The sequence below is a fragment of the Struthio camelus genome, chromosome 2 (genome assembly GCF_040807025.1).
Source record: "Struthio camelus isolate bStrCam1 chromosome 2, bStrCam1.hap1, whole genome shotgun sequence".
In the NCBI taxonomy this organism is placed as follows: Eukaryota; Metazoa; Chordata; class Aves; order Struthioniformes; family Struthionidae; genus Struthio; species Struthio camelus.
This window is the reverse complement of record NC_090943.1, coordinates 163108687-163118583: the sequence shown is the minus strand read 5'-3', so window position 1 is coordinate 163118583 and position 9897 is coordinate 163108687.

The window sequence follows — 9897 nt, the reverse complement described above, 5'->3', positions numbered from 1 at the left end:
GTTCTGTTCCAGACCCTATCTAATCTTATCATTGATTGAGGTATTTTTAATGGCTTAAAAAAAATAAATACATGAAAATGGATAGTTCAATCAATGCAATATCTTTAATTCAATATTTATCTCAATTGATTTTTGCTTCCAAGTTTCATTTCTGCATGAAACACAGCATTGTTTTAAGGAAGTTGTGGGGGAACTTGTAGGTTTTGGCAGCTGGAATGAGGAGAAACTGTGGTTTTTAGATTAGACAGAGGTGTGGGAATCAGCTCTTTAGCTTGTGGTCTGATCAGCAGGGTTTGTATGCATTTTTGTTGTGAGCGTTCAGACGTCGTCACGCCACTGAGGGGAACAAGGTGCAAAAACCCGCCCCGTGGACCTGGTGCTGGGAGGCTGGTCTGCAGGTAGCATCTTGCTTACGCTCCGGTGTGATCCCCGTTAAGGAAGTCAGCGTAGCTCAGTGCCAGGATAACGACAGCCACACAAACAGCCTGTCCTGATGTGCCGAATGGGCACGAGGAAACACAAGAACGAACCTAGCTCCTCCAGAGCATTTCGAAATGCTTTGTGGGATGTGGTTTTCAGCCCGCCTCCATGGCCGGAGGGATGAGGTGCTCCCTTTCTGCAAAGCGTCGGCTCACTCGGCTGGGGAGGGATCCCACGAGGCGCCGAACTGCTGCCCGCTGCCAGGCCTGGTTTCCCACACCAGGGAGGATGGGCGCTTGGATGCCGAAAAAGCTACAGCCGCAGTGGGACTTGCTTTGATTTCAGGGTACTTTAATTTCAAATCTTCAGTAGCAGCCTCCGACTTCAGGCGAGGCCTCGGTTGTTCCCCAGGCGAGACGCTGCTCCTCCGCCGGCTCTGCAGCAATGGCAGCGTGCCATCCCGGCTTTCCTCTGCCGTTCCCCAGCTTTGCACCACCCCGGTAATGATGGGGAAGGATATCCAGTCAGTACCCCATCCCTGTGCCCACATGAGCTGCCTGGGAAAAAAAAGGTCTCCTCCCCAGCTGGGGCATCTCTGCCTAAAATGCTTCCAAGCTTCTGATGACTGCAGCTTTCAGGGCAAGCATATTTCCAGATATTTTCTGCGACTGCACTATATACTCTGTGATTCAGTCTCATGAGATATGCAGGGCTTTCCATGGCAACCGCAGAGATGGCTTTCTTCTTAAAGAAACAGTAAGTAAGAGAAAGTGAGAAGTTTAGCTGGATAACATCAACCAGTTTAAGGCCATTAGGAAGCCTATCAAAACAAACCCCACCAGCAGGCACACAGCTCGCTCCCCGAGGGGAGATGCAGCAAGGGAAAACAGCGTGTGACAGATGTTAGTCACAGGCCTGAATGCTCTACAGAAAAAGGCTGCAGCACTACGAATCTCGGTAGCTGCACAAAGCCAGAGCAGGAGCCCGGCAACTATCCGCCCCTGTTCTTATTTCACCTTCTCACCTCTCCAGACTAAGCCCTTCCTCATTCCCTCACCGAGTCTGTGGGACCTACTTTTAAAGTGCATTTATACTCATTCCCACCAAAAAATGTTGGTTTGCCTGTGCTTAACTGTGTCTGCTCAATTGCCCATCCAGCTTGGCATCTTCATAGTGATCCCGATCAGTCTCCATCTGTTCTCTCCCTTTTCCACTGACCATCGATGATCTCCATTTCCCCGCATCGCCTTCGGAGCTAATATTTTCTTTGAAGCGCAACATTACCTCAACCACTTCTTTAGACACATCAGTAGCTATCATTGTAATGACTGTACTGCTTCTAACAGTTTGTATAGCACTTCGTCCTTGCTCCTCTGTTTTTACTGGGAGGTCCTTTGGGTAGGCACCCTGCCACTTTCAGTTTTGACGACAAAGGAAGGGAGCAACCATTCCTGAGATATTGTGCTAGTTATTAAACGCACTAGATATCGTTAACAGAGCTATAATAGAAGAGAGCTGTTGACAAATTAGAAGGAAATTTAGAAAATGACAACAAAGCAAAGGGATGGGAAGGGACTAATTTAAGATGAATGAAAGCTCTAAATATCCTCCTTGAGAAAGGATGTAGAGAAGGCTTTGCGAAGTCTGCAAAGCTTTTAGGGGTACAACCAGAAGCAAAACGTCCGTTCAGGATGGAACCTGAAAACTAGCTAAACTTCCTAGGATGATATTAAGAAACAGAATCGAAAGAGAAACCCTTCTGCAGGTAATCTCCAATAGTCTGTGGAGCTGCCACTACGGTAGGTCGCAAAATTTTCTCTGTTGACACATTTCCTTATTACCAGTTTAGCAGTGTGATTTTGAGCTGCAGTCTTGCACCATCCAGAAGCTAATCACAGCAGCCAGGTTATAAAGCATTCGAGGATGGCATGAGCTTAACTTCTCTTGTTCAAATCATTTCTGCCTTACACAAATACTGAGACACATCTCCCCATTCAGGGATGTGAATGCAAGCTCCCAGATCCATGCTTATATCAGCAGATATCTTCCTCTTTGTCTCCGCTGTGAGACTGTGCTGTGCTCCACGTCCTTGCCAAGGAAGCTCCACACTGAGACTCCCTAAGTGACTGACTTACTCAAAGTGATTTATACTCACCACTGAGAGATGAGGCTTAAGGGTAGACATCTTGCTGACATCTGAGACTCCTCTTCCCAAGCACTCAATCCTCCATACCTTCCCATGCTGCATGAAGAGCGGGAGTACCTAAACCAAGGGCTGCAACAGCTCCTTCATGAATGTAGTTCTAAATGTACAATAGTCGTCATCCATGATTCATGGATGATGAGTATCTGGACCTAAAGTAGTCTGGATGTTATACCTGGGAATGAAACCTCAACCTCTTGAGGAGGCACCCTCACCAGACTGAATCCAGCATTTCCATATTAGAACAAATAATTACCTTCCACGCACATTTTCCTTCAAAATACACACGTAGTCTTTCGGGGAGGTTTATATTAAAACAGCAGTAACCGTTTGTTTGATACCAATCAGGGAGGCAGTTGTTTCTGATTAGATACTATGGAGCAACTTTGGAAAGTGGGTTATGTGATTTATTCAAAGTCTCATGGAAACTGGGGCTAAGACCAGCAGCTGAACCCTGGTATCCCAGCATCCAAATCTGAGCCATAACCACAAAACTATCCTTCCTTCTTCCCATGGCAGCTCTTGTGCAACTTCACTGGGAGAAGAAAAAAAATAGACAGTGTTGCTAATCAGAAAATGACTTTAGTAGTAAAAGCAATTTTGTTTCCAAACTTTTTAATTATAAAGGGTCAAGGAAAGGGGAGGGGAGAAATCTATAAAAATAGATAATCCGCAATGTTCCACTTACTGGGATATGCTATAATCTTTACAAATGTTTCTCAGACAGAATATATATTCATTCTTACAAATGTATGCAGTAAGATTCTGAACCACCATAAATTGCTGCAGCTCCTTTGAAGTCTGCCAGCCTTCTGCAACCTCGGCAGGCTGAGGATTGGGTCCGGAAAACTTTCTCTTCGCTTGAATATTAAATAGGGCTAATAAAGTAAACAGATATGGTAGGTCCTGGAGGGAACTTTGGCTGCCAAGGGACTGTTTGGATGTGAGCAGGGTTTTAATAGTACACTAGTCATTTTGTTGTGGTTACAGAACCAGTTGCAAAAAGCATCTCCTGCTGCTTCACAGATTAAATGCCTAATGTTTGCATGAAGTGCTTCCTTCATCAGTACTAAGTGTTATTACTTCAGTTAGTATGGGTTTGCAATGGGTTTGCCAGCAGCCACTCTGAGACAGCTTTCTCCACTTTTGCATATACCTCCACCTTCCTATAAACTCTCACAGCAACGTCCTGCCCTCCACTCCGTGGAGTGGGATTTCTCCATAGAGCTGAAGACATTTGCTTTCCCATAATTCTTGGGACAATGTTGTCTGGTCTGCAGAAGTGCATTTGAGTGTTTGCATAGTGGGAAGGCACAAAAAGCCTTTTCTTTCTTTGTCTGTTTTACTCAAAAGCCACCTGTCATCACATCCTACACTCGAGAGATGCGTCCTGTGGTCCAGTTGCATGTTCTCCTTTCTCCAGCTACCTTGAAGTCCTGTTTCCAATGATACCCTGGGGAGACTCTGGGAAGGTGCAGCTTCACTTCTCCCTTGTCAGAGCAGTATGTAAAAAAATACCCTTGGCAGTCTTCCCTGCAAATGTGCTATAAACCAATAAACCAACCTGTTCACTTACATCATCATTTCCAAGGCACAGAGGATGAGGGTACATAACATATCAGAACCAGTCTTTGTTTTCTCACCATCTTTACAACAGAAGCCTGAGAGAAATGAGGAAACACTTCTGAGACCTGAAGTTCCTCTTTATGTTTTTATAGGAATTTCTTATTAAAGTGGTGTGGATTTTCCAGGGAAATGAATTATTCACTCAGCGTTTCTGCTGGGAAACCGCTGGGAGGGAGGGCGAGAGAGATGGGAAGGGAATACTCGCAGAAAATATATCCATTCACAGGAAACTTGTATTAATGCAAGGTCACAGCCCACTACTGAAACACACATGGAAAAAGTGGTTTTTACACTGCTTGCTGAACGACTGTATACGTAAAAGGAGAGTTACAGAGGAGATGGAGCTAGGCTCTTCTTAGAAGCCTTCAGTGAATGAACAAGAGGCAACAGGCACAAGCTGCAGCAGAGGAAGCTCTGACTGGACATATGGACAACAAATTTCCACTGTGATTGTGGTTAAACATTGGAACAGTTGCCCAGGGAGACTGTAGGATCCCCATCCTTGGAGATTTTCAATATTTAACGTGCAACTTTGAAGCTGACCCTGCTTTGAGCAAGTGGTTGGACTAGGGAACTCCACAGGTCTCTGCCAACCTCAATTACTCTGTGGCTTTATGATATATATGAATGAATTGTGTGCTGTATATGACATATTACAGGCGTAAGATGCTTTTTAAGGCACATTTTGAAACAATGCCTGATTTTTCTCAGTACAAAGTTTCTATATAAAGTCACCAATATCTCCCTGAAATTTTCCCCAATTTAGCTCAAAATTTCCCTGATTTTCATCAGAAGTCAAAATGAATCAGTTCTTTCAGCATAAGAGCTTAAATTTATTAGGAGTACCCGACTGTGTCAGATCCATCATCCATCTGCTCCAACAGTGAGAGTAGGGGATGCTGTTTAGGGAGAACACACAAGAGTAAGTGCTATTATGGATTATTTCCCTCATACTTCCCCGGCATCTACAATCACTGGAATTGGGATGTTCAAGGACATATGTCTGCCTGTTCTCTCTGGTTTATGCTCATGGCCTATTTCTAGTCTCCCATTGCAGCAATTCCAGAAGCTGACTACACCCTGTGTAAAGTAATTCTTTCTTTTATGTGTTTTGAAAAGCTTCTGTACTGGTTTCAGTGAGCGCCTTGTGGTTTCGGTATTGTGGGATATGATCAATAACAGCACTCACGCTGCCCACCACCTCCTCGAGTCTGTAAACCCTAACCATACACTCCTTAGCCTTCTCTTCAGACAGAAAAATCCCAGTCTTTTTAGTTTCTCATCGTAAGGCAGCTGCTCCAATCCCTAAATTATTTTTGTTGCCGTTCCGGGTACTTCCTCTAACTCTTTTATGCCCGTGAGATGTAGACATCAGCATCACACATAACATCCAGGGTGTGGGAGCACCAAAACTGTAGCAGCAAAATGACTTCTTCTGCCATGCTTGCACTACTGTTCCTGATAATGCCAATTGTATTTGTTTCCTTTTGACATTAAGCTAATGATTTCTGAGAACTTTCAGTGACGGCTCCAAGATCTCTTTCCGGAGTTATAACAGGGTCTTTACTTTCGTGCTACAAAAATCCATAAAGCTACATAAAAGCAAGAAAGCTCTGTGAGTAGGTAGTGTAATATCAAGAACACCTTATAAATACTTCAACTCATTTTTAAATAATGAAGCTAAATAAGCAAAATAATTAAAAATAACTACCCTAGTCAGGACTACATTAAGTATAAAGCTTATCTGCACATTCTTAACTCCATCCTACGTGTTTCTTTAACTGTATTATCATATATTATTTCTTAAGCAATACATTTGCAAAAAATCCATTATTGGAGCTTATTTTGTATTTCCCTGTACTTCACTGTACATTTTCCCCTGGAAACTTTCTCAAGCTTCACTTTCTGATAGCCTTCAGAAGAAATTATGCACTCATTATAAAGCTGTTTAAAGAATCAACATGCGCGATGCTTGTTCAAGGTTAGTGATATTCCTCTGCACTGATCTGGAACAGATGCTGTCTCTCAGGTTCTACTTTTTCCCCTTGCATGGCCAGCATATAGCACAATGGAACTTTTTGTCTACAGAGATTTTTCCACAGATTAAATGTTTGTTGAGAGTTATTCTTGAAAAAGACATAACATGCACTTGAGGTGCACAGATTCATCCCAGGACTGGTCCAAGGAAGGCTTGTCTTTGGGGAGAAAAACTGATGCATGGTAATACATAATACTGTGCTTAGGAGAGCATTCATAATAATGTGCTTAGGAGAGCATTTATAAGAAAGAGCAAGGCTAATAATAAGATAACAGACTATTATGGCAATAAACATAGTGAAAAATGTGTCAGAAAAGCTTTACATGGTAATATTTGCAGCTAAACAAAAGTAGTACACCTACTATTTAGGGTTTACCTGATCATTCAACCAAACCAGCCCACTGCCTAGGCAGGAGATATTGATTCTCAGTATTTGGTAAGTGCTGAGTTCCGAGAGATGGATTGTACAGTCTGCATTTATAGTGACTTTTATGTTGTCGTGGCCTACCATCAAGAAGCATTCGCTCTAAAGAGTTCTTAGTTACTTTTTATCACTGCTGCCTCTTTCATTGCCATGAAATGGGAACATACACATCCTAAGGCTAAATGCTGTTCTGCATTGGACTGGATGAGTAACTACGGAGAAAGTCATGTACGAAACTCATTTCAAAATCTGCCTCCAGGTTCTGAACATAAACTCAAATCTTCTTGCACTGGCCTATCAGCTTGCAGAATAAAAGCAGAGGTGGGCAAAGGGCAGAGTCATCCATGCTGAGATTCAAACATCTCTCGACACAGTCTTGGTACAGCAAACGCGAAGGTTGCAATGCCAAGCCGTGACAAAGAGACACAGGAAACTGGGTTGGGGCGGGGGACCTGCAAAGTCTTCAGCATCAGAGAGAACAGGCAGCTCCTGTATAACCCAATTTTCTTCCCCCTCTGAGGCTGTCCAGGTCAATTCTGCCAGGCAACAAGCTGGGGTGGCAATAGCTTTTCCATGGTGCTGCTACACTGGAGCATTCAAAGCAAAGAGCTGGGCGTGGAGGCTGTGGAGCATCTCTGAACCTACGCTCCCACTCCCTGGTGTCAACTTCTTTGAAGTAGGCCTTGCGAGGAATAACTCTTTGCTGCAATGACAAGGCAAAGCACACACCCGAGTTCCCCAGCGGACCAGAATGGAGGAGGAGATTCATGTGATTACTGCTAATTATGCCTCTGATGACAGAAGCCTGAGAAGGAGCTCAGATAACAAAGCAGCATTTAAACAATGAATGAGGAATCACTTGCTTCTAACAGGGTCTAAATTCCCAGCCTGGAGACTCAGCTGTCCCTCACTTGTGAGCAACACTGAACAGATGCCTTTGCTCAGGTGATGGGAATGTTCCTCCAAAAATCCATTTTTTGAAAGATCATGTTTGCTAAATGAGACACTTCTCTTTTTCAGCCACTGAATGGCATTCACAGATATACACTGATCACAGCGGCTGATTCTAGCAATCCAGCTCTACAGGGAAAGGCTAGAGAAGCTGGAGGAGCTAGGACCCTGGGGCTCACCAGGCTGCTGCAGCAAAGCTGCCTGAAAGCAATTAGCTCCTGCATGAGCTGGGATGTTCTCTCCTCTGCCTTTGAAACCACTGTGGCCAGGCCTGCCTGGGCTACTCTTATGGCAACTAGCTTTTTAAAAAAAAAAAAAAAAGATAACAATAACCGGATTAGCATATTGACATCATAAGCCAAGCTATATGTGAATTAAGTACATCCATTCCCAAGCTGTGAAGTTATTTAGTCAGAAGCACTGTGCCAGGAAGAAGAGGAAATATCTATTATTTTTTTATGATGTCAGGATCAAGACCTGGAGTGGCTGTGGCAGGCACTGCTGCTGCCATAAGAATCAATGATTAAAACAAGATGATGTTTAACCAGAGCCAGCACTGCAACTAGCTGTTTAAAAGGGAAGTTTGTTTACAGCACAGTAGTACCTGGACTCCTCCCGAATGTGCTCCCTCTTCCAGGACACCAGCTGCTCTGGGAGGTGCAGAACTGTTTTAAAGCAGCTAAACATGGGGGGGTTCCATTGCCTGGTGAGGACAAGCAGCATCCTTCTTTTCCTCTCCATTTAACAGCACCTAACATCAAACAGGAAAGCAGAAGATCACTAGATTCAGAGGTAACGTACTTGGAGAACCTTCCTTTTTCCCCTCCCAGCAAATTCCAGCTGTGAAGGATTGTCAAGGAACGGAGCCGTCAAACAGCAGCTGGAAGAGTCACATGGAGGAGTCACACATCCACCGTTTGTGCTGGGAGAGTAGTTCTTAGTGGAGAGTAGTTCTTAGTGGAGATGGATCCTAAGTCCCAGGATGACTTTGAGATGTCATATCAAACATGTCAAGGCAACTTTTGGAGACTCCTACTGCTCAAGCAGAATTAGCTTTAGAACAGCTATGGTGATTTAAGATCAAAGCACAGTCAATAAAGCTGCTACAGTTTATGCCTGGTGGAGACCTGGTCCTAGATAAGTGATGTTTCTTGGCTCTTCTCTCAGCTTCACATGCCTTTCTGGGCCTTTACGCTCTCAGAAACATCATCCATCATTTGCAGTGTACTCGGCGCATTGCTTAGTTTGTGGTGTTCACATCGTTGCATGGAAAACAGAACAACTGCAGCTGCAAACATCTTGCACATTCAGTTTGTTCTCTATACTTTAGTCACACCATTTTCAGTAGTACAAGATGAAAGTAGTCATCATAAGGGATATCACCAGCCTTGGTTCTCTTTGCTGGGAGGAATGTACCTTGTTCCATGAGCTGACTACTGCTTTAGAAGAGTCAACAATGGAGCAAATAGCCTTGGCTCCCATTTCTTCAAGTAACTCTTAGTGTCTTCTTAAACACCACTCTATACCTTGCCATGCACCAGCATGCGAAAGCACGTGATGTTGTTGCACATCCTCATATCACACTCAGCTATGAACACTGTTCTAGTTCATTTGGAAAAACATAACACTACATCTGGTAAGACTGATATTCTCCTTATTAAGAACAATGAACTATGTTTTGGTCTGACTCCTGCTTACCTAAAGTTCTGCAGCTGCTAAATACAGTGCATGGCAGTATTAAATAGCGCTCTCTGTGTCGTAATGCAAGCACATGCATGAGTGGAATTGGCCATTCTTACTGCCTCAGAAGACGAAAGGGAAGTATTTGAGCTTAGGACAGCACAGGAAGAACTCGAGCAATTGGAAGAGCTGGTGAGCAAGAGGGAATTTCTCTCTGCAGTTTTGTGAAGTGTGGCCAGATAGCCAGGGGTGGACATGTGACATGCACATGGAGCGAAAACAATCCATCACTTCTTGCCTCAGCCATAATTTTCATCAGGCAAAATAACTTTCACCAAATAAAATAACTGTTGATGCTGTTCTGTGTAACCAGGACCCGGAAAAGGTAGCACTCAGAAGCCACATCTGACACCAGGTGGTGCCTGAGATAAGCAAAATGCTGGTAGAAGACTTTCCCTCATCTGCCTTAGGAATCTTACAACCCTACTGCAGTTCTTCCTGGCAACAGCAAAATTCAAAATAAACCAGGCTGAACATGAGGAAAAGTTCTCCAAG